This window comes from Phoca vitulina, unplaced genomic scaffold, assembly GCF_004348235.1.
Source record: "Phoca vitulina isolate PV1807 unplaced genomic scaffold, GSC_HSeal_1.0 scaffold43, whole genome shotgun sequence".
In the NCBI taxonomy this organism is placed as follows: Eukaryota; Metazoa; Chordata; class Mammalia; order Carnivora; family Phocidae; genus Phoca; species Phoca vitulina.
Window position 1 is genome coordinate 8,963,608 of NW_022589746.1, and position 24,112 is coordinate 8,987,719.

General features: G+C 36.0%; 1 pseudogene; it reads right to left on the bottom strand.

The window, feature by feature from the left end:
- LOC116648348 overlaps positions 1 to 21,758 on the bottom strand; it is an 88,299-nt pseudogene extending 66,541 nt beyond the window's left edge.
- Between the last annotated feature and the right edge of the window lie 2,354 nt (positions 21,759 to 24,112).

Sequence of the window (24,112 nt, forward strand, 5' to 3'; positions counted from 1 at the left end):
AAAAACAAAGGCAGAAATGCTAAGAGAAGATAGAGGTGTATAAGACTTTTTTACAATGCAAAACCAAACCTGATATTCCCTGACATTAAATGATAAGAAAACTTACATGACACACTAGAGAAGTCAAATTGACTTTAGTATTAATTTTGCTACTTTTGTATTTCTGAAGGGCATAGTAGCTCAGACTCACTGTATGAGAAAGGCAAGGTTGGAGAGGGAGGGAGATTGCAATGTGGGTCAGTCCGGGTACATATTTGATTTACTGACCTATTGGTCTTTCCTGAACTTATCAAGAGTTGCTTGGGGCGCCCGGGTGGCTCAGTCAGTTGTGTCTAGCTCTTGATTTCAGTTCAGGTCATGATCTCAGGGTCGTGAGATGGAGCCCTACGTGGGGATCCACGCTGGGCGTGGAGCCTGCTTGGGATTCTCTCCCTCTCTCTCTGTCCCTCCTCCACCCCTTAAAAAAAAAAAAAAAAAAAAAAAGCGTTGCTCAGTGGAGTGATCTTCCAGCAGAAAAGATCAAAGATTGATAATAGTATCTTCCTCATGTCATTGCTATGAAGATTACAAGATTTTCTTTTCTTTTCTTTTCTTTTTTAAGATTTTATTTATTTTTTGACAGAGAGAGAGACAGCGAGAGAGGAAACACAAGCAGGAGGAGCAGGAGAGGGAGAAGAAGGCTTCCCGCGGAGCAGGGAGCCCGATGAGGGGCTCGATACCAGGACCCTGGGATCATGACCTGAGCCAAAGGCACACGCCTAATGACTGAGCCACCCAGGTGCCCCAGATTACAAGAGTTTCAAAAGTTCAAGTTGCCTATTTCTTGGAGTATAATAAACTCACAATAAATAAGCTCACAAAAATACAGTTCATTTCAGCTAACTAAAGACTTTGTGGATCTTTTCCACAATGCAAGTTAGATACCATCATCACAATTGGTGTTCTTTTCATTTTTATTATTCCAATGTCTCAAGGGTGTTTGTCTTTGAAAGCGTGGGATTGTACCTCCGATGTGTTGCTCCAAAGTCATATAATCACTGAGTAATAATGTGCAACATTTAAAGTAAAAGCTATGAAAATCTGTCTAAACAAGCTAATCTGATTAGGCATAATTTGCTGAGAATATTTTTATTCTCAATACAAAAAATTGTATTCTCAATACAAAAAAAAAGAAACTACAAATTTGAAAAAGCAATATGTATGTTATTTTATATGTACACTGATGATAGAAAATTTGGACAATATTGGCAGGAAGAAAGAATGATGTTTTTCTCTCAGATAATGAGATTATATAATAAACAATTTTTTAAACTAGAGTCTCTTCTTTGTGGTTTACCTTTCAGGATATGGGTGGTGCAAAAAGAAGTCGATGATACATTTTCTGAATTACAATGTGATATACAATATTGAGCCTAAAACATAGATTTTTCTCTTTTCTTAGTTTGAGAACTAACTCACTAGAGATTGTTCAAATATATAGAAAATAGGAAGAGCTGTTTGTATTATGTGTAGATTACTGGTATCTGGTAATAGGCACAGATAACATTTGGTTGACATCAAAATATAAGTAATTAGAAATTACTGTTGTCATTTCTATTAGAGTATCTTCTATTACCTCAATTTGAAGATCTTTTCAGCATTTATTTAATTTAGACAAGCTCCAGGGATGCGTGGGTGGCTCAGTCAAGTGTCTGCCCTGGGATCCAGCCCCAAGGTAGCAGTCTGCTTCTCCCTCTGCCTCTGTCCCTCCCCCCACTCGTGCGCACTCTCTCTCTCTGTCTGAAATAAATGAATAAAATCTTTTTTAAAAAAGAAAAAAATTAGACAAGCTCTAGTTGAAGACAAAAAAGCAAGCTTACATTTTTAAGTATCAATCACATCCTAAATATCCATTAGTAAGACAAAATTTAAGTTTATTACTAAGAGTCTTAAAGGAAATAAAAACCATTTAGGACAAAATTTTAAATTAAAATTGCTGGATAATCCATAAATTGTTTCTGAATTAACTCAGCATGAAATTCAATGGACAAATACAATTTTATCTTCAATATTAAATTACTCCAAAAATTTTTTTTCATAAAATTACTTGCATCTTCCAAAAATATTTCCATTAAAATTAACTGGGAAAAACAAAATACACTATTAATCAATGGTCTTGAATTTCAAACATGATGAATGCCTCTTGTCAAATGCTCATAGTCAGGTAATTAAGGACTTCTGGGTTTTTTAAGGTCACTGCCTTGACACTGAATAGCCACACTGAAGAAACAGTGTCAGGGTTCTATGTGTTATGCTAGTGTTGCTCAGAAGTGTGGGATTGCTGATAATATTTTCTTTTAGAAGTAAATCTAGCATCGTCCTTTGAGACTCAAACCCCGGAACGTGGGCAAGCATCTATAAAGAAATAAGAGCAGCAAGCTGGAAATGGGGCTTAAACCAACTTCTGTTCTTCCCATCCTTTGAGGCAATGTGAATCAAGAGTTCATTAAAAATGAAAAATCTCAGCAAGCATTCTGATAATAGTTCGGGCTGCAGCTTTTATTTTACTAGTGGGAAACAGAAAAGAATTTGCCCAACGTAGTTAAAAAATCGAGTTCCTTTTGTCTCTATCCTCTGATTTCATTATCACATTTTTCTTCTCTAGCTGAAAAAAATCCTACATCCTATCTTGCCATTCTGATTTTAAAGCAACAACATTTTGTATTTAAAATGTTATTCACAGATTGTTATAAAAACAACCCCAAAGATCAGGCCATTATATAATATATTTATATATATTTCACCAACTAAAAATAATGGATGAAAAATGTCACCATTCAACCACAAGAAACTTTATAAAAAATTTAAGTATTAGTATTCTGAGTTTTATTAGACGGCCACTGACAAATGTTTTATGTAGTTGGAAGTCAAATGTTAAGATATATATATGTATACAATAAAAACTTAAATTAACTGTATATTGTATTGAGGCCAATGGAGAAGTCTCACTACAGTTTCTCGCTTGATTGCTTAAACAAATTTTAAAAACAGCAAGAAACAGTTGCTGAAGCCACTGAACTTGACTCTTCATTTATAACCCTTTTTTCCTTCTTCTTCTGCATATAACGTGGATAGAATTGCAACCTGCAGCGTTAGACATATATTACAACTACTTTGAACATGCAACGTGTTATTTTTTACCAAGGAGACATGATATTTTAAAAAGGCTCAGCTAAAACACTGAAGTCATGATCACCAAAATTCTATCTGTCTGAACACCTTTATCACTTGATAATTCAGCTGGGGAAAGACATCTAAATCCTTTAACGTGAGCTTGTTGTTGGGTTTGTGAATGGACTAGTTGAAAAAGAAGGCTAGCACAAAATCTATTAGTATAAGAATAGAGAATGCTCAAGAGTTCAGAGGAATGTGTAAACAGGGTAAGAAGGTAGCAAAGTGGGAATAAATTAGTAGAGAAAGTCACACCCTCTCTGGAAGATGACAGACTGGGGTACGTATCCCAATTAAGGCCAGTAAGCTGTGGGAAACGTTGGAGCTCCAACAGAATAACACATAGGTGCAAAGACAAAAGTTGGAACATCACCATACCTGGCTTATAGAAGCTAGATCCATAAAAAGGGCCTGGAGTAATCTCTTGGTAAGTATAATTACAACACAATAAGGAAAGTGTTAATAAAGTTGGTTAGGAAAAGGCACTGCCATTTAATTACACTCAATTAAGGGCAAGGGAATACAATTTCTGCTTTTATATTCCTACTCAGTTTTGGCTTCGTTTATATTTTATAGTTAATTACACAATTAATATGAGTTCATTATAGTAAAAAGAATCACGTAATACAATCACTAGGGGATAACCTTTGTTTATATGCCACCTGTTTTCTTTATTTATTAAGGTACATAATCGGGAACCTGGATATATACAATTAGGTAATTTCTTCTCATTTTATAACAAGTTAATTTCTTTCTATGTCAATAATTGCAACACATATACACAGAAATTATTATCCTTATTCTCATGTAATGGACAATAGAACTGTGGCTAGTTACAGTTACTAAGTAAGAGAGCTAATCAAATGTCTAATAACATGTTGTCCAAGTGTCTTGATTTTTATTAACAAATTGCCCAGGGGTGCCTGGGTGGCTCAGTTGGTTAAGCAACTGCCTTCGGCTCAGGTCATGATCCTGGAGTCCTGGGATCGAGTCCCACGTCGGGCTCCCTGCTTAGCGGGGGGTCTGCTTCTCCCTCTGACCCTCTTCCCTCTTGTGCTCTCTGTCTCTCATTCTCTCTCTCTCAAATAAATAAATAAAATCTTTAAAAAAAAAAAAAACAAATTGCCCAGACTTACACCATTCTAATTCCCTCAATAATATATATTTATATATGTTGTTTATATGTATATATACACAGATAGACAGTTGAGGCAATTTTATATATTCTCTTATCAATACTGATAATTATAAATATTTTTCATTTCTGCTAAAAATCCATTTAATTTTTTATGTTTTTGATTACTTTCGAATTGGACATCACCATATAATTAAGAATCATTTACACCCTAGTTTTTCTTTTATTTTGAGTTTACTTTATTTCTGTGTGTAAGACTTCTTGAAGGAATACATCAATTTCGTTTGTTTATGATACAGATGTTTTAAATTCTTCCTGAATTTTTAACATGTACTTGAATTTGTATGAATTAAAAGATTTCACTTACTGGAGATTCATCTATATATTTTTAATGTTTTTTTCTTTGAGTTCATGCTTCAAAATCCTTCCCCACCACACTGATATTTCCCTCAAGTATGTTTACAGTTTCTCTTTGCATTTAAATATTTGGTCTACCCAGTATTTATTTGAGTAATGATATAAGAGGAATTGAACTATTAAATGACTTAGTCTATTTTCCCAAGTTGATAAAAGCAATAATAAATTTGGCATATTGATTTGAGGTGTGATCAGAACTGTACATTTTGAAAATCTGTTTCACACCTCTCTACTTGAAATTGACTTGGCACCCACTTATTTTACTCTTTCTATTAATATGACTTAATATCTGAGAGGTCAATTTTATATTAGAAGGTTTTTCAAAAAATATTAGAAAATTTTTCAAAAATTTTCTTGGCTATTCTGTCTTCCTTATTTGTCCACATTTATACGAGAATTATTTTTTAAAGAAAAGGAAAATCTTGCTACTTTGATCCAAATTTCATCAAATTCCAGGTTAGTTAAATCATTTTGCATATACTGAATTATTATATTCCTCAGCAAAATTTGGTAATTTTTTCCTCTAGAGATTCTAAACAATTCTTGTTTTAGTATTGATATATATTTATAGTTTTGTTGAGATCTTTTTCTCTTCTGTAACCGATTGCTAGACTTAATGTTATATTAATATCTGGTGGCCTGTTTAATTTTTATTGTTGGAATCAGTTGATGTTTCTTTATGGAAATCACTTAAAATTATTCTTTTAATATTTGGAGCAAATCTGTATATGTAGGACAAGATGACATCAATATAAGTATAGATACGTATTTAGGCTTTTCAATTTTATATATATTTATAAATATCAATATAAAAATCTTAACCATTTAGTCTATGATTAATATATGAAAGATAAGTCTTTTAATAGTTCCTATTTTTAATGCACTTAGCAATTTTGCAAAAAAAAAAAATCTTTAATTTGGCAAGTCATCACAGGATGGCTGAATTAAAGAGCAGCAATAATAAAAAATTCTTTATTTTTGTAATAGCCAGCACTTGTAAGTGATACATGAGGTATATTTGACTTTATTTATTGCATTATTTTGTTCTTTTCATTATTTTGCTTCCATTTCTTCATAATTTTTCTATGATACCAACTTTGACTGTTAGTGTTCACTTTCTTCTGTTTTCTAGAGTCTGCTTACAGGTGTTTTGGCTTCTATTAATAATTATATTTCACATTTTCATAGGTATTTATTATCTGAAGCTATTTACACTTTAGAATCAAATGTAAAACAGTTTTATATCCTGGTTAATTAGATAAATATCAAGTCTTTCTTTAGTCTATGTTGTGTTTATACCACCTGTTACTTCTTTTTTTAAATATTTTGTTTGTATATTACTATTCCATAGAATTTTACATTATATAAAACTTCTATGGATAAAGATTTTTCATTTGCCTTCTTTTGGCAGTAATACCTATCAGTCATGTCATGTTATTTCTATTTTAAACGATGTAATCCACATAGACCACCTTTCTAAGCCTTGCCTTTCTCATTCTTACCTATACTTGGTAAATCTTCATTTCCTTTTTTGTAGGCTTAAAAACTATGCTGTGTATTAGAACTTTCTATAGCTTTTATACACGAAAAAAATGCAATTAAAATTCTTAAATTTTAATGTGTTTTTTAAACTTCATTAATGTAATTCCATTGATTTTTAAGAAATTAATTCATAGAAACTTGAAGCTATCACTTTTTTCTTAGGTTTATGCAAAGTATAACATTTCATTAGTGCTCCACTCTCCTTCCATCCCTCCCTTCTTTTATAAAATTTCTCCATTTTTTTTTTTAAGAGAGTGAAAGAGCACACACACATGTTGGGGGGAGAGGTGGGGGAGAGAGAATCTTAGGCAGCCTCCACACCCAGCATAGCATGGAGCTGGATGTGGAGCTCGATCTCACCACCCTAAGATCATGACCTGAGCCGAAATCAAGAGTCCCAAGCTTAACCAACTGAGCCCCCCAGTGCCCTGAGGATATTTTAATAATACACTCTCTTGTAAAAGTCTTTCTTCCTAAAGGATAGCATCCCTGGGTATAAGATTCTAATTCAAAGTTATCATTCCACTGTCTCTTGGCTGCATCATTATTGCTAAGAAACAAATCATCACGCTAATTGCCCTTCTTTCTGGCAACTTTTAAAATCTCTTTAATTAGAGTATCTTCTGCATTTTAGTGTTATGTCTCTGGGTATAGATTTCTGTTTGTTATTCTTGTTTGGGAATCATGGGGTTTCTGAAATGAAGGACCTGTGTCTTCCATCAATGTTGGAACAATATCAGTTGTTTTATATTTTTAAAATCTTTTCTGTTCTTTCTAACCTCTTCTATTGGCTATTATACATCTTTTATATATAAAAATATTTGGGCTTTGTATCAAAATAATTCTTGCTCTCTTCTCTATTCCAATTTTCCTCTCCTTCACATTTTCCAGCACCTGTCTCCACGTCACTTATCTTGGGTTTTCTACTTTTCAGATGTGTCATCCGGTTCACTCTCTTCCCAACTGTGCCTTATCATTGGTTTACCCTACCCACTGATTGACTTTTTTTTTTTTTTAAGACTTATTCATTTATCTTAGAGAGAGAGAAAGTGTGCCTGAGCAGGAGAGGGGGCAGAGGGAGAGGGGAAACAGACTCCCTGCTGAGTGTGGAGCCAACGCAGGACTCATCTCTGGACTGGAGATCACGACAGCCGAAACCAAGAGTCCAACGCTTAACCAACTGAGCCACCCAGGCAGCCCTTATTGATTTTTTTTTTTTTTTTAAAGATTTTATTTATTTATTTGACAGAGAAAGACACAGCGAGAGAGGGAACACAAGCAGGGGGAGTGGGAGAGGGAGAAGCAGGCTTCCCGCGGAGCAGGGAGCCCGATGCGGGGCTCGATCCCAGGACCCTGGGATCATGACCCGAGCCGAAGGCAGACGCTTTAACGACTGAGCCACCCAGGCGCCCCCCTTATTGATTTTTTTAAAACAATTTTTCTATTTTTAGTTTCTTAAAGGTCTATTTGTTTTTAATAAAATAAGCTTGGCACATTAATAGATTTTTATTTTTTAATCATAACTTATTTTTTATGGTTTATTTTAACAAAAAAGAATCACCATTATATTCATTATATATAAATTTCCTTATCTGCAATTGTACACTTTGTTCATTTTGTTGATGACCATTTTTCCTTTATATATCTTTTTAAAGGCTTTCCATTACAAGTTTATGTTTCTTGCCAGTTCATTTAGAACATTTCTGAGGTGTGTTTTTAAAATGCATCCTTCAAAGATTTTAGTTTTCTTTTGCTAATTTCCTAAAAGCACTTATCAGACGGGAACAATTAGAATAAATATTTTAGCTTGGGTTTTTTGCAGCCACATAGGTAATATAAATTGCCCTGAATCCAAGTAAGAATAGGCTTCCGTTTAGAAGTTTTCAAGAGAAAAATTTTTCCCACTCTATTTAGAGCCAAGGTTAAGATAATTATAGATCCCGCCATTGTCCCTTGTAGAGTTCTTTTGTTTCATCTAGTCAGCTCACGGTGAATGTCGACTTTCAGTGGTTCAAGCATTATTGAACGGATCTCCCACTTGCCCTCCCATTCTCTGATTCTTAAGTCTAGTAACACCTAGATTCTGTGTCAACAGAAATAAGCAATATGTTCCAGGCAAGCAATAGCTTCAAGACTTTCTTCCCCAATGAATTTGTCACTTCTGAAGAATTTCCTTTCTTCCACATCAGCTCAGTCATGTATTTAGGAAAACGTATTTTTATACCTCAACCAGCATTTCTAGCTGTGTGCCCAGAAAAGAAGTTTCTCTAATCATTTTGTTGACAGTATTTGAAAAGCAGTAAATCAATTTAGGCTTTTTTGCACCCAAAATTATTCACATATTTCTCTTCTTATATTTTTCCTAATTATTTACTTCACATGTTTTCAGGGTTTATCAAAGTAGAGTCTCATTTAATTGCCATTCAAAATGAATTGATAGGGATAAAGTTTAGATTAAAAAAAATTTTTTTTTACCTTTTTTAAAAATTTTTATTTTCTTATGTTAATCACCATACATTACATCATTAGTTTTTGATGTAGTGTTCCATGATTCATTGTTTGCATATAACACCTAATGCTCCATTCAGTACATGCCCTCTTTAATACCCATCACCAGGCTAACCCATCCCCCCCACCCCCCTCCCCTCTAGAACCCTCAGTTTGTTTCTCAGTCCATAGTCTCTCATGGTTCGTCTCCCCCTCTGATTTCCCCCCCTTCATTTACATTATATGTTAAAAAAAAGAAGACAGTAGATTAAAAATTTTAAAAATAAGTAACAGTGGTTTTAACACACTTAAAAAAAGACAAAGTTTATCTCTGTCATGAAATACGGGCGTTCTAAGACAGGTATTGTGCCTTAAATATCATTAAAGATCTAGGATTCTAGACGCTAGATTTCTACCGCATAGTCCCAGATGGCTGTGCTAACTCCAACTATCACATTGGCATTCAACCCAACAGAAAGAGAGAACACTGAGACACTGCCTTTGTTAAGACTTGTCAGAAGTTATACACACCCCCTCTACTTATGGGCCTCTGACCCTGACCAGAACACTGTCACGTTGCAACATTTAGCTTCAAGGTAACTTGGAAAATAACAGCTTTATACTAGGTAGTTATGTGCCCAATTTATATTCTAGGTTCCTATTAGTGAAGAAGAATAAATAGAACCTGGGGGAGAACCATCAACCTCTGATACAATATATCCATCTATAAGCACTGATCCTTGCACAGGAACACACTGATTTTCACCCCTAAAGAGGCAATTGCAAATTTGTCAGTTACCACAGCTTCTTCCAAGAATAGGATACCTAGGAGTGTTGATTTCTTTCCCGCAAGCCATGATACACTTCTGATGGCCTGATTATTTATAAATGGTGGGTATAAACCCTGAAAGTAATCATAATTAAAACTTCCAAATAATAAATAACTAGCAGGTCAATAGCAATCATCAAACCTTCCTTGATAACACCAAGAATGATTTCCTTTCCTGGTTATACAGTACGTTCTCAAGCTTGTTCAGCTGTCAACCCCCGTTTCTACTTTCTGAGGGGAAAAAAACAAAAACAGAACAAAACCAAAAAAAAAAAAAAAAACAAATTTTTTTTCATCTGTAGTACCAGCCTCTGTCTTCGGGAGATTGTTCTTTGTCCATTACCCTCCATGGACCCATCTGAGGATGCCCATCCTAGAGCATCCAGAGTTTTTGTGACCTGCAGATTTGGGAGCCTCCTAAACTGATTATCTTAAAGGATGAGTTCTCACTACTTTTTGTAGGCTAGGCTCATGACTTTTCACTCACTTCAATTCTTTTTAAAGCCTGTTGATTTGTTTGCTTGGTCCAGTGTACGAGAAACCACAGGCAAGCATGCTTGTCTAGACATAGCCAAGACTGCACCCACAGAGCCCCCACTGGGAAGCAAGAAGGGGCAAAGGAGAATATTCTCCACAGTCTCTTCCCTAAAGGTCTCTAGTACTGTACATCTCACCTCTACTTCATTGCATCAGATCAAACGCATTTCTATGATGCCATCCCCTTTTACCAAAACAAGTAAAATTTGTCTTTATTTCTGGCAGTCATAAGCCAAAAGAATACTTGGGGGCTCTATTACACTATACGTGGGGAGAGAAATATTCCAAGAGCAGTACCTGTCATCATATGACTTCTTTGTAGTTCAGTTAAGAGCTTGGATTACAGGACAATGCCTGAGTTCAAACCCTAGATTTGTTACTTTTAGTAACCTCTGGCAGGTTTGTTTCAGATGAGGATAATACTATTGCCTATGTCCTCAGGTTGTCATATGAATAACATCAAATAAAATCATATTAGCAGAGCGTCTGTCAGTTAGGTACAGAGCTCTATAAATATTAGACATAATGATACTAAATTATAATGCTTATAATAATAATGACAGTGATTATATTGTTTGTCCCACATCCCTTAGATTTAACCTCAGATTTACAGTGGAATGAAGCTGAGGACCACATTTCCAGTCAATTCTCTGGATCCCTATAATATTTAATAACTATTATGTACCGGACACTGTTCAAGGCACTGGGTTGAAGCAGTGAATAAACAAAAATCCTGCTCCAATGGGATTTCTAGCAATCTCCAAGGAAGCTCATTTCCCATAACATCCCAATGGGATGCATAACATCCCAATCCTCTGGATAGATACAGCAAATGAAGAACTAGAATTTCCCGGCGTGCATTGCTTTCAGGATTTTTCCTGAAGGCAAGTGCCTGCCTTTCCTTAAGAGATTACACTCCCAGAATCAACTACCAGTTTACTGACTCTCCACTTGTTTATTTGATGGCCCTCTTCTTCTCTGCCTGGACTGAAAAATATTTCCACAGGTAAGGAATATAGGTTGGAGTTCATCCCGTGTAATTAAGCCTGATAACATATAGTGAAGGAGATACTCAACATCCCCCTGCCTGTTTCAGGTAGACTTTGTTTCATGAAGCAGACTCAAAGTACACTATGTGCTCGAGTCTTAGAAGATTATACTCACTCCAGATCTGTCTACCTTATAATTACTGTCAAATCTTCCAAGATTCTGGCTGTAGGTGCTCTGCCAGTCCTTACTTTCTGTACTTTGGAATTTTTGTCTCTTGCTCTCTGTGCCTTCGGAAGAATTTTAATTAGAATTTTAGAGAAAATACATGTGGCGCTGCTAAGCACACACCATTCAAATCAGATACAGCCATCATTTTCAGATATAATCCCAAACATGTTACAATTTTCACTGTTAATTTGACTTGACTTTCTCCCTATAATATTTTTAGCACTTTTATTTTGCTTTTTAATATCATAAAGAATTCTAACCAGACTTATTTATACAGCATCCTTAACATCTATGTAATTTTAACATTACGTTAAAATATTCTTTTCAGAACATAATTTTATGTTATGGTTCCTTAACATATCTATCACCTTATATTTACATTATTTTTTTTTTTAAAGATTTTATTTATTTATTTGAGAGAGAGAGAATGAGAGAGAACACATGAGAGGGGGGAGGGTCAGAGGGAGAAGCAGACTCCCTGCCGAGCAGGGAGCCCGATGCGGGACTCGATCCAGGGACTCCAGGATCATGACCTGAGCCGAAGACAGTCGCTTAACCAACTGAGCCACCCAGGCGCCCTATATTTACATTATTAAATGTATTAAATCTACTACAAAAATTATACATAACCACCAAAAGATAGATTTCTTGGACTTTTTTTTTTTTCACTGACTTCAAAGATATTTTTAAAGTATTTTAAAATACTGTTTATTGATGGTACGGGTGTTTTGTAAGAAAAAAAGGTATGCAGTATTTACGTGAGGCTAGAGCACACTTCCCAGCATCCTTGCAGATTGTGTTTTGTTGTGGACACACAGCAAATATGGCCTGGGAATTACCTCCCAAGAAAAGCCTTTCATGCCATTCTCTATCTCTCTCTCCTCCCTGGGGCCATTTCTCTGAGCACTGACATCAAGAATAAACCTGAGTCCCCAGATGACTATGCTGAGCAAAGAGAGCCTATTCTCTACTCTCACCACTGTTGGAACTTCTCGCAAACAAAACATAAACTTCTGTTGTAGAAACCCATTTAATTTTGTGGTTGGTTTTTTTTTACAGCAGTAAACTTAACCTGACTGATTCAGAAGCCAAGTAAAGTGATCTATGAGCTCCCCTTTCTATATTACCTACTGAGAAAGGGTGAAGCAAGTCTCAATGGTTGGGTGTACTGGCAGAAGGAAGAAGTGCTATAGTATTAATCTCTCCTCCTCACCTGATTCCATCCCCCTTGTGTATCCTCCCTTTTATTAGGATTTACTTTAAGAAAGAGTTCATAGACATTTGAGCACCACAGGGTACCTGACTCCCTGCTTTCATGTGCTGTGTTCTGAAAGGGTGTCCTTATGATAGCAACACATGCTCTCTTTGGGTAGTGGCTCCTAGAATATTAAAAGGCAAAAAGAGTGAAACAGTCAGCTATTATCATTGTCAAACCTCAGAAACAGTGATAAAATTGTTCCAGGATCTTGCAAGGGAGAGGCTGACTTCAGCATAAAGCACCAGCGTATGGGGGACCCAATGATGTACTGCACTCCAGGAATGCTTCTCTAACCCTCCCAGCACATAAAGTGGTGAAGTTAACACACGTTAGATTTATATCATGATGAAGAGGGACATTCCCAGGGGTTTTCTCTGCTCCCTCAGAGCTTTCAACTCATCACAGCAACTGTGGCCCCCAAATTGAGGAAAGGAGCCAGGGCCCAGACTTTCGGGTTTGAATTTTCTTTGTTTCTCATTTGGCTGATTCCCTAAACATATAAATAAAATTGTCATGCAATTTATCTTCTTGCATTATAAGCACCAATTCTCAATTTATCTAATTAGTGGCAACATTAGGTTGTTGAGGACAGCAAGAATATCCTCCTGATGAAGGAACAATGCAATGAAATTTAGAATACCCTTCATGGGGGCTCAGGTACACTGCTTCCAATGGGGTTACACATACCTAGGACTTTACAAATAAGCAGTATTTATAATTGTGCTTTTATTTTTATTTTCTGCTTTATAACCAAACGCTTTCCATTAGAATGACCAAAAATATACTGACATGGTAATAACTTAGGGATTTGCAAAGGTGCATTCATATTTCTTTCAGTACTTAAATAATGATACAAAGGACATAACATTTCCAAGACTTTCAACCCTCACTCAATTTATAGGTGATCTCTTATCTACATCTGTTCTCAAAATCTCCCCAAAAGACTCAATCTACCTTATAAAGAAACTTGTGGCTGGCTAAAGGTCTTCAGTCAAAAAGAAAAAAAATTAGAATTTTGTCATGTATACTATTTATTTATTTTTTCCAATCATATTTTTAATTTTTTTAAATTTGTTTTTGGATTCTATGGTAGTTCTATTTTTAATTTTTTTTATTATGTTATGTTAGTCACCATCATGTATACTATTTAGGTCCTGATCTCTTTACTGAAAGGTACATTCTAGCCACGAAACGGTAATAAGGTCTCAAGCAATATCTAAAATCATCATTGTGAGAAAATTGAAGTTTTTGAGATCTACAGAATATTGCAGGTGATAAAATCCCAACCTTTTCAGCATAATACAACCTCCTTACATAACTACCAGAGGGTAAAAACAAAACTAAACAACACAAACAAAAACCCTTACTGTGGACTGCTGAGGCTGAATCAGCCAGCCATTCTTAAACCTTAATTATATATGTCCCCAGTAATCTCTCTATCTGAAATTATATATACATATATGTATATATATACGCACACACATATACACACATATATACACACATATATACATAAACATATACATATATATTTGTTCATAACATTAGAATGTGCATTAGGGATTTTAACTCTACAATATAGGAACCACTAGCAATTCATATCCTATATGAATGTTTCTCCAGATCCAAGTGCTTGGGCTTAACCTCTTTGTTTATGCACACAAAACAGCTTAAATAATGGTAGCTATTCTTGCAGATATTGTTCTGGCCACATCAGTGAATTGAGGGGTTCTAATGTTGATCAAACTGTATTACCCATAACCAACTGAGAATTTCTAAAAACACAAGTAAGTGATTTTAAATTCCCATTGTTGGCCTACAAAACAGGAGACTCAATAGGAGATATTTAGTGGTGCTTATGCTCTCAATGGAATTATTTATAATAAATGTTGTGGTACACAGCAAAAGCAACACTGAAGAATCCATAGAGAATGTACTAGAAGATTGTCATGAAAAACAGTATTTTTACCTTCATGCATAGAGGTTGCTTGAGATAATAAAAATCATAGAAAATGTTATTTATTTACACAAGGTAATTCAAACGTAAGTAATGTGGCCCCAGACTTGGAAAAGAAATATTGGCTAGTATCAGGAAGTCTGGCCATTTTCTGGGCCATGAGGTTGGCCAAGACAGCCACTTTATTGTGCCTGCAGAAGGTACATAAAAAAGATTTTATTGGCAGATGTTAAGATTATTGCAATCCTGAATATTCATTCCATACCCTGGATATTTCATACAAATTGGGGGATTTCACCTCTGTAGTTGGGGATGTGGCTGGTTCATGCCTCACCAGCTGTACTAATAGTCTAAGCAAAGCCATAAAGATGGGATATAATTTTGAGCCAGATCCAAAGGACATCTGAGCTCCTCAGGATAGAATTATCCAGTTGCTCAATCAAAATTCTATTAATATGTGCTAATGATTATCTTAGAACTCTCTGAATGTTTTGAAAACCTCAAATGCAAAAAGCCCATTGCAGTAACCATAGCAAAGAAACTACTGGACTATATTTTTCTTAATACGTACAAGTACTCACTTTGTTTGAATCATCATAAAGGAATTTTGCAAAACATTAGCACTTGATCAAAAATTTTGTTGCCTCCATCTTCTACATTTTTAGGAAAAGTAGAGCATACAAACAATACTCTGAACTCAAATTGGCCAAGCTCTCAGAAAGCCTTGAAAATATTCCTTTGGCCAGGACTTTTGACCCTAATATTAATGGCCATTATATGTTAGTTGTTTCCAGATTTCATACACTAAACTCTATAAAATAACAATGGGAAGACCTATGGTCTAACAATAGCAGTAGTCATCACTGATTCTGCCTTGACTCTTGAAAATCTGGCTATGTATTTTTGAAAGGCTAAGTCAATATTCTAATTCTTAGCATCTCCAGATATAAATTTCCTTTCTTTAGCATCTATCTTCAGAACATCCCCATGTATGTCTTGAAAATTAAGTCTTCTGAAAGATATACTACAGAAAGTCTTCTTTGAAAAATGCTCTGGAAAGGATACTGAGAAGTCCTCCTGACAACCAATAGGGTAGCTAAATTACAAGGTGGATCCTGGAACAGAATCATTAAAGTGTAAAATGAAGGCCAAAGCACAAACATAGACACATAGATTAAAAGAAGAGAATAGAAAGCCAAGAAATAAACCCCTGATTATATGGTCAATTAATCTTCAACAAAGAAGGCAAGAACACAATGAGAAAAAGACAGTCTTTTCAACAAATGATGTTGGGAAAACTGGACACCTATGTGCAAAAGAATGAAACTGGACCACTTTTTTACACCATAAGCAAAAATAAACTCAAAATGGATTAAGAACGTAAGTGAGACCAGAATCCATAAAAATCCTAGAAGACAGCACAGGCAATGTCTCTGACATCAGCTGTAAGAATATCTTTCTAGATATATCTCCTGAGGCAAAGGAAATAAAAGCAAAAATAAACTATTGGGACTACATCAACATAAAAAGCTTCTGCACAGCAAAGTAAACACCAATAAAACTAAAAGACAACCTACTGAATGGTAGAAGATATTTGCAAATGACATATCTGATAGAGTTACTATCCTAAATATATAAAGAACTTACACAATTCAACACACAAAAAATGAATAAACCAATTAAAAAATGGACAGAAGACATGAATAGACATTTCTCCAAATAACACATACAGATGGCCAGCAGACACATAAAAAGATGCTCAACATCATTCATCATCAGGGAAATGCAAATCAAAATGACAATGAGATATTACCTTATACCTATCAGAATGGTTAATATCAAAAACACAAGAAACAACAAGTGTTGGCAAGGATGTGGAGAAAAAGTGAGCTTTATGCACTTTTGGTAGGAAGGCAAACTGGTGCAGGCACTGTGGAAGACAGTATTGAGTTTCCTCAAAAAATTAAAAATAGAGCTACCTTATGACCCAGTAATTGCACAACTGGGTATTTACCCAAAGAATACAAAAACTAATTCAAAAGGATATATGTACCCCTATGTTTATTGCAGCATTCTTTACAATAACCAAATTATGGAAGCAGCCCAAGTGTCCATCGACTGATGAATGAATATATATACATATAAATATATCTATAATGGAATATATATTATATATATAACATAATATAATATATAACATACAAACTATATATTATATATAATCAATTATATATATGTTATATATATAATGGAATATTATTCAGACATAAAAAGGAATGAAATCTTGTCATTCGCAACAACATAGATGGATCTAGAGAGTATAATGCTAAATGAAATAAGCCAGAGAAAGACAATACTATATGATTTCACTCATATGTGGAATTTAAGAAACAAAACAAATGAGCAAAGGAAAAAAAAAAAAAAGACAAACCAAAAAACAGTCTCTTAACTATAGAGAACAAACAGATGGTCACCAGAGGGAAGATGGGTGGGGAAGGGGGGTAAATAAGTGAAGGTGATTAAGAACACACTTATCTTGATGAGCACTGAGTAATATATGGAATTGTTGAATCATTATATTATACACCTGAAATTAATATAGTGCTGTATGTTAACTACAGTGGAATTAAAATTCTAAAAATAAATAAAAAATAAATGTACACAAAAAATTGAAGGCCAAAGAAATTGTGTCAAAGATAGCTTTCAGATTTCTAACCTGAGCAATTAGTGAGATGAAGTTACCTTTAAACAATATGGAAAAAGTATAGATAAAGTAGGATTAGTTCAGTTTAAAAGTAGAAAAATTATCTAATGTTCACTACTGAACCTGTTATGTTAGAATGGATTTTAGACAACCAAGTCCAGATGCTGAGTTAAACATATGAGTCTGCAGTTCAGAAAAACTTTAGGGTAGACATATAATTTGGGAGTTGGAATTATTTTTCCATAGAGTTTTTCTATCTATTAATCTATCTATTAATCTATCTATGTATCTAACTATGTATCTGTGTATCTATCTATGTATCTATCTATCTATCTTCTATATCTGCTGTGAACTGAATGTTTGTGTCCCCCCCAGGATTCATATGTTGAAACCCTAATCCTCAAAGTGATGATATTTGGAGATGGGGCTCTGGGAGGTACTTAGATCATAAGAGTGGAGCCCTCATGATATAATTAGTGCCCTTTTTTTTTTAAGATTTTATTTATGTATTTGAGAGAGAGAACACGTGCATAGGGGGAGAGGGAGAAGCAGACTCCCCGCTGAGCACAGAGCCTGACATGGTGCTTGATCCCAGAACCCTGAAATCATGACCTGAGCAGAAGGCGGACGCTTAACAAATTGAGCCATCCAGGGACCCCAAATTAGTGCTCTTATAAGAAGAAACATGAGCAAGCTTGCTTCTTCTCCCTCTCTTCATCATGTGAAAATACAGCAAGAAAGCTTCCATCTATAAACCAGGTACAAAATAAGCCAGCACCTTGATCTTGGATTTCTCAGCCTTCAGAACTGTGAAAAATAAATTTCTATTGTTTAAGTCATCCAATTGATGCTATTTTTGTTATAGCTCCCCAAACAGATTAAGATACTGTCCATCTTTCAATCACCTATGCATTTAGATATAGAGATCTATTTCTCCAGCTGAAATCAACTCTCCTGAAAATTGATCCCAAGGAACCAACTGAAGCTGGGGTACCATTTTGCCAGAAGCAATCTGCTAATTCAAAGAATAGTTAAAATTGTAGTGGAGAACTCCTGAATTTTCCTTATTTTATTAAATGCTATCTTGAGTTGCCAAGTACATAAAACTATGCACACATTTACACACATACATAAAAACACACAAGGAACAAAATTACAGGAGTGAGAATAAGTAGAAAATGAAATAGCTTGGCTTTACTGTAACTAGAGAGAATCATAGGTACTCTGATCCTAATCCTAAGTAACATAATGATCACTATCTACCAAACACAATAAAATAAAAAAAAGCCAGTGATAATGATCTGCACAAGCAGTATGAGGTAATGAGGTGGAGGAGGACTATTTATCCAAACCCAAAATATTGACCAATGTGTCCTCATATTTTCAAGATTCTTCTCATCGAAATTCTAAGATGCTTTTTGTTGCCCAGACTGTCTTAGGTGCAACGTCTAAAGTACTTTTGACATTGCAAGTTTCATTAAACTACAAATATACATATATTGTTAACTGAGTGAGAAGTGCTAACAGCAAGTCTAAATGCTTTTTCTGTGGAAAGAATGACTAACCTCTACTAGAACCGTTTCCCTGGAAACCTAATGGTTTAAGGTAACTGTGGCACATAAGCTCTGTTACTAAGCAGTGATATTTATTGCAAAAATGATTCATATTTGATGAACTGCATTTGGGTTTGCAGGGCTGGGAGTGAGCTATTAAAACCTATTGAGGTGCAGGCCCCCAAACCTCATGTGCCCTGGACTCCTCTACTCAAGTTGTTCCTAGGGGGACCTGAAGTTTTGCTCAAGGGATGTTACAAGATGCTGGTCCAATGTTGAGTAAGACTAACCAAATCCAGGGTGGTTCCCACTTCAGCGTATATTGTCTCATCCTTTATAAAAGGACTGGTGCTTGGGTGGCCCAAACAATGTGTCCCTGAGTATTGTAAAAATTCCTCTTGGAGACTATACCCCTGAAGCTTCCAGGTATGTTGGGATCCCCACCCTGTACTTTTGCAAAAAAACTAAAGTGAACTTGGTACCAGATTATGGCCCATGCCTGTGTGAATGAAAATGCCAATCCAAACATGAAAGTACCTTCAGTGTTATGTGTAGTATGTGTGACAGTCATTTTTTTTAAATCTATACTGTCATCACTTACAAGAACAAATGACACACATGGTTTAAATGTTTCACCAATGTATCCAGTAAAAATGTAGCCATATCTTCACATTCTGGGCAATGACATTTCTAATTAAATTTGCAAATGCTTATTCCTGCTAAGGATACATAATTTCTTTGAGTCTAAATTAAAAAAAAACCTATTACAAATACTGCATAATTTAAAAATAAGTATTTCCACTTCATGTTATTTTTGCTTAATACATATTACATTCTAAAACACTTGTTTGGAATTCTAGTCTTTTTTTATTCATAAAATTTTATTAAAGATAATTTCCCTATTTATCATAATTTTAATTACAGCATGTTTTATAAATAGATTGCATATTGTATTCTTTCAAAAGATGTGTACATTTGCCTTAATTACACAAAAGTTTACTTATGTACTTGTATCTTTATAAATGCCCATGTTGAACCAAGAATTGTGTACCGAGGTTGATAACATCTAGCAGAACCAACTGAGTTATGCTGTATAAAAATGCAGGCATGGGGCACCTGGGTGGCTCAATCAGTTAAGTGTCCAACTCTTGATTTCAGCTCAGGTCATGATCTCAGGGTGGTGAGATTGAGCCCTGCCTGGAGCTCTGCACTGGGAATGGAGCCTCCTTGGAATTCTCTCTCTCCCTCTGCCCCTCCCCACCCCTGCTCGCACAAGCTCTCTCTCTAAAAAAATTTTTATAAAATGCAGGCCCAAGTTTTCAACAGAAGCCAGAAATTTTGCTTATGATTTGAAATTTCCTGGTCTTTAAACATTGACAACTATGATAGAAGCCACTGAACATTCACAGTGCTCCTTGTCCCCTTCCCTTAGTGTTGATGCTCCCTTGCCAAGCTAGGCTCCTGGTCGTCCAGCTCCTAGCCTCCTTACAAATAGACATACCACCGGGTTCAAACCAATGGCATATAAGTGGAAGGGATTGTCTGCCCCCTTTAGGCTTAACCTTAAAACATCTTTAAATTGTTATTCTTCCTCCATTTCCTCTTGCCAGGGTTGGATCACAGATGTGGTTGTACCCAGATGCCAGTATATAAATTAGGGGAAGGAAGAGCTAAAACATCCGAAGGAAGCTGTGTTTCTGAAAACTAGACATTCTGCCCATTTGTGCCACTGACGCTGCACTGAAAATGGGAAATGTCTCAAGCTCATGCAAGCCAGCTTATTTGGAGAACTATATATTATTGCAGCAAACAATTACCTTAACTAACACTGTAACTCATTTAGAAGTTTGTGAAGGAAAAAAAAAAATGGAAAAACACCTGTTGGCTTGGAAATTGAGGCCACAGGCCGACATTTCCAGTCTAGCCCTTACCGTCTACACCAGCTGTATCTTCTCCTTGCTGGAATCCTCACAAAATACTTGTGCACCAATCTGGGGTTTTGAAATGTTATTCTCTCTACCTGAAATGTGCTTTTATCGCTTTCTGTCTATTGAAGTCCTATTTATGATTTAAGACACACCACCATTGTCAACTTCTCCTCTGAAGTGATGAAGTGATTTAAACAATAAACAATAAGATGATAGATTTTAAGACTATCCCAAATGTATTAACTCAGTAAACATTTATTTAGCACGTGGTGCCACCTCGGGATGGTGAGAACAATGACCCAGAGGATAATATGATCAGCAGCCCAAATGCCCCCTGAGAAACCCCCTCCCTATCGCCTCTTTTGTGCTTCATTATAGTCCATTTATACACATACCACAGCATCCTTCATGATGATAATATTGACTTGTTCCCATGTTTTCCTTCCTTTGGATCCTAAGCTCCTTGAGGATAGATCCCAAGCCTTATTTACCTTTGTTTTCATTTTAGGCTTATTCCCCAGGAAATAGACACCGAAGCAAAGATTTCCTGGCAGGAGGTTTGTTGGGGAATACTCTGGAACAAGTTCTCCAAGGGAATGTGGGAAGCGGGATGGGACAGAAGGAGAAGTTGGACAGTTGGACTGCATGGCAGTTGTACAGAGGCCTGGATCGATGGGATGCTTCACTAAGTTCTGGGGCTGGCACGATGCTGCAGAGTGGGCCCACATCACAGTCTTCTTAACCTTCTCTCCTACTGAATCAACATTGGGTTGAAGCTGTCCCCAGGGAAAGAGTGATAGAAGCTTGAGTAAAACAGCCCCCTTCTGCTGAGGCAATTCCCTGGAGACAGACTCGTCTGTGAGCTGCCAACAGGCAGCTTCCCCAGCAGCTGAGGAAATGAGTGTGTGGTCCTGAGGGGAAGCCGAGCAGAGGAACAGTGGGTCCCCTGCAGCATCATTCATGACAGTGGATATGGAATCCATGTTTATTGAATTAATAATGGTGAGATAGTCTTAAACTGTATCATCTCATGTTTGTGAAATGATTCACATGGTCCTGTTCAGCAGTTTCTCAATCATGTGTGCTGGGACATATGGATTACAAGTACCCATTTATTTATTCCCTCAGGCATCAGGGCAGCTAGCTAAGAGCTGTGGATCAGAGCTATGATTCGGTGACACTGGGCCATGAGCAGCCTTCTCCACCAACTATATTCAGTGGACTTCAGAATATTTCATTTTCTGTGTGTTTCATTACACGGCAAAGGTTGAGAAGCACAGGGGCACTGGAAATATAAGAGAAAATATCCTGAGGACTCTTCAAGGCAGGAGACCATATCATTTTACTCACAGGAAGTGACAGGATATACACTTTACTTTTACTAATGGAAGACCATGACTTATGTGTGAAAGAAAAAGAATTGAGGCGATTCCCCTTAAAGTTTAAATCACACTAAGTAACGACGTGCAGCTATAATCCTTTTCCAATTGAAATGCAAGGCACATCCAGCATCTTTTATCCAAAGAGCTCCATCTGGTTTAGGGGTTTTTCTTTCTGCAAGTCAGCAGGCCGGTGTAAGTGGAATCCATAGTGGAAAACTAAGAGAAATCCAGGGAGAGACTCATCTATGATGACTTAATATGTTTTCAAATCATTTCTGAAATCTATTCACTTAAAGTGTATTAAAATAACTAAGTTACAGTTCAGAGAACATCCTTCATTTATGACAACACACAGAGAAAATGCAAAGAAATCCTGTATTTGCCTTCCCTAATGACTAGCCTCGTAATTTGCTGTGTAATTAAAACCACTTCTTAACCTGTCTGTATTTACCTCCCCGAGTTCTATGTGTTTTAAGAAGATACTCTTTATAATCGAAAAGAATGTCTCTAGGGTGAACATTTGCAATTTCTATTAACCACAAACCTCTTTTTCAGGTTTAGGATAAGCCTATGACTCTGTGTTCCCAAGGATACAGTCCTGGCATATCCTGCCCAGAGCTGTGACTCTTTGTGTGGCTCAAGACTAGACAAGACTGGAAGGTCATTATCTACCTTCAATGCTCCAAGTCATCTACACTGTGTGTCTCAGAGTGTGTTATAACAGCTCTACACAGATGTTTCCGATGTTGAAAGACCTCTGCCACCCATGTCTGTTTAAAATCTAAAAATGAGAGTGTAAGAGATTCAAGAAAGGGAACTTGGTGCCACATCCTACTCAAGCGAATCTGATGAAGAAAAGACGATGGGGGCTATGGATATACTATTTGACACCTCTCCGGTGCTGCTTCAGATTCTCATTTTACCTGTTTTTGGAGCCCTTGATGCTTTGCTCATCTCTAGCTGCTGCTGAGGAGATCCATTCCCCAGGCATGCTGTCAGACGCAAACATTGACCAATGGAAGGTGGAGGAAGCAGACAGAAAAGTCCCTCTCCATTTCCCCTTTTATGTCCATTTTGGAGCACGGTGTTTTCTTTATAGACTATCTGCTGATGTTGCAAGTAACAGGGAAAGTTTGTGTCTCTCCATGAAGCAAGGACCTCTGGTTAATGCTCACGCCTTTATTTCTCACTCTTCTTGCCCTATATTCTTTTTTGCTGTTCTGGCATTTCTCAATAAAGTGTCAGTACTCAAGGGAAAAAAAAAAAAACCACACACACACACCCTTAAAAATGTATTCTGCAGTCTATTACTGAAATAGAACAAAAGTAGACTAAATTATTGTACTTTAGTCAGATTACTTTGGGACTTCTTTTTTAAAAACAGAGGAATAAGAGGTATTCCTTTTGGCCAATAGCCAAACCTGCATCACTAAGAATCTTCACTCTAAAATGAGGCGGTTAGACTTGACGATCTCTCAGTCTCTTCCAGCATCTATCTTTATATTAAAATGTGGTCAAACTTGAAGATTTGGGACTCTTAACAACTGTTTTCAGAACTTGAATTAAAAGAACGCTTAAAAAATTGTATTTTGTATTCTCGATGTAGTATCTCCTCGTAAAATTACGAGAAATCTTAAGGGAAATGATACTATTTATATGGTTCAAATTAGGAAAAGCAAAGGAGTTTACAACCCTGTCTCTTGTAAAACAAGTTCTGCCAAGATAGTTGATAAAATGTGAAGTTAGGAAGTTAATTGCTGAAAGTGCAGGCATATTTGGATTTTGGTTATATAGTTAAAATTCTGTGTGTGAATATACAGGAAAATATTCTCTTTAGAAGAGAAGAGCCAGAAATAGGAATTTTGTGAGACCTTCTTGGCTCATGGAAATACAAGGGTCTCTATCTTCAGAATAAGACAATATTTTTGAGAATAGGTAACCTCCATGTCACCATA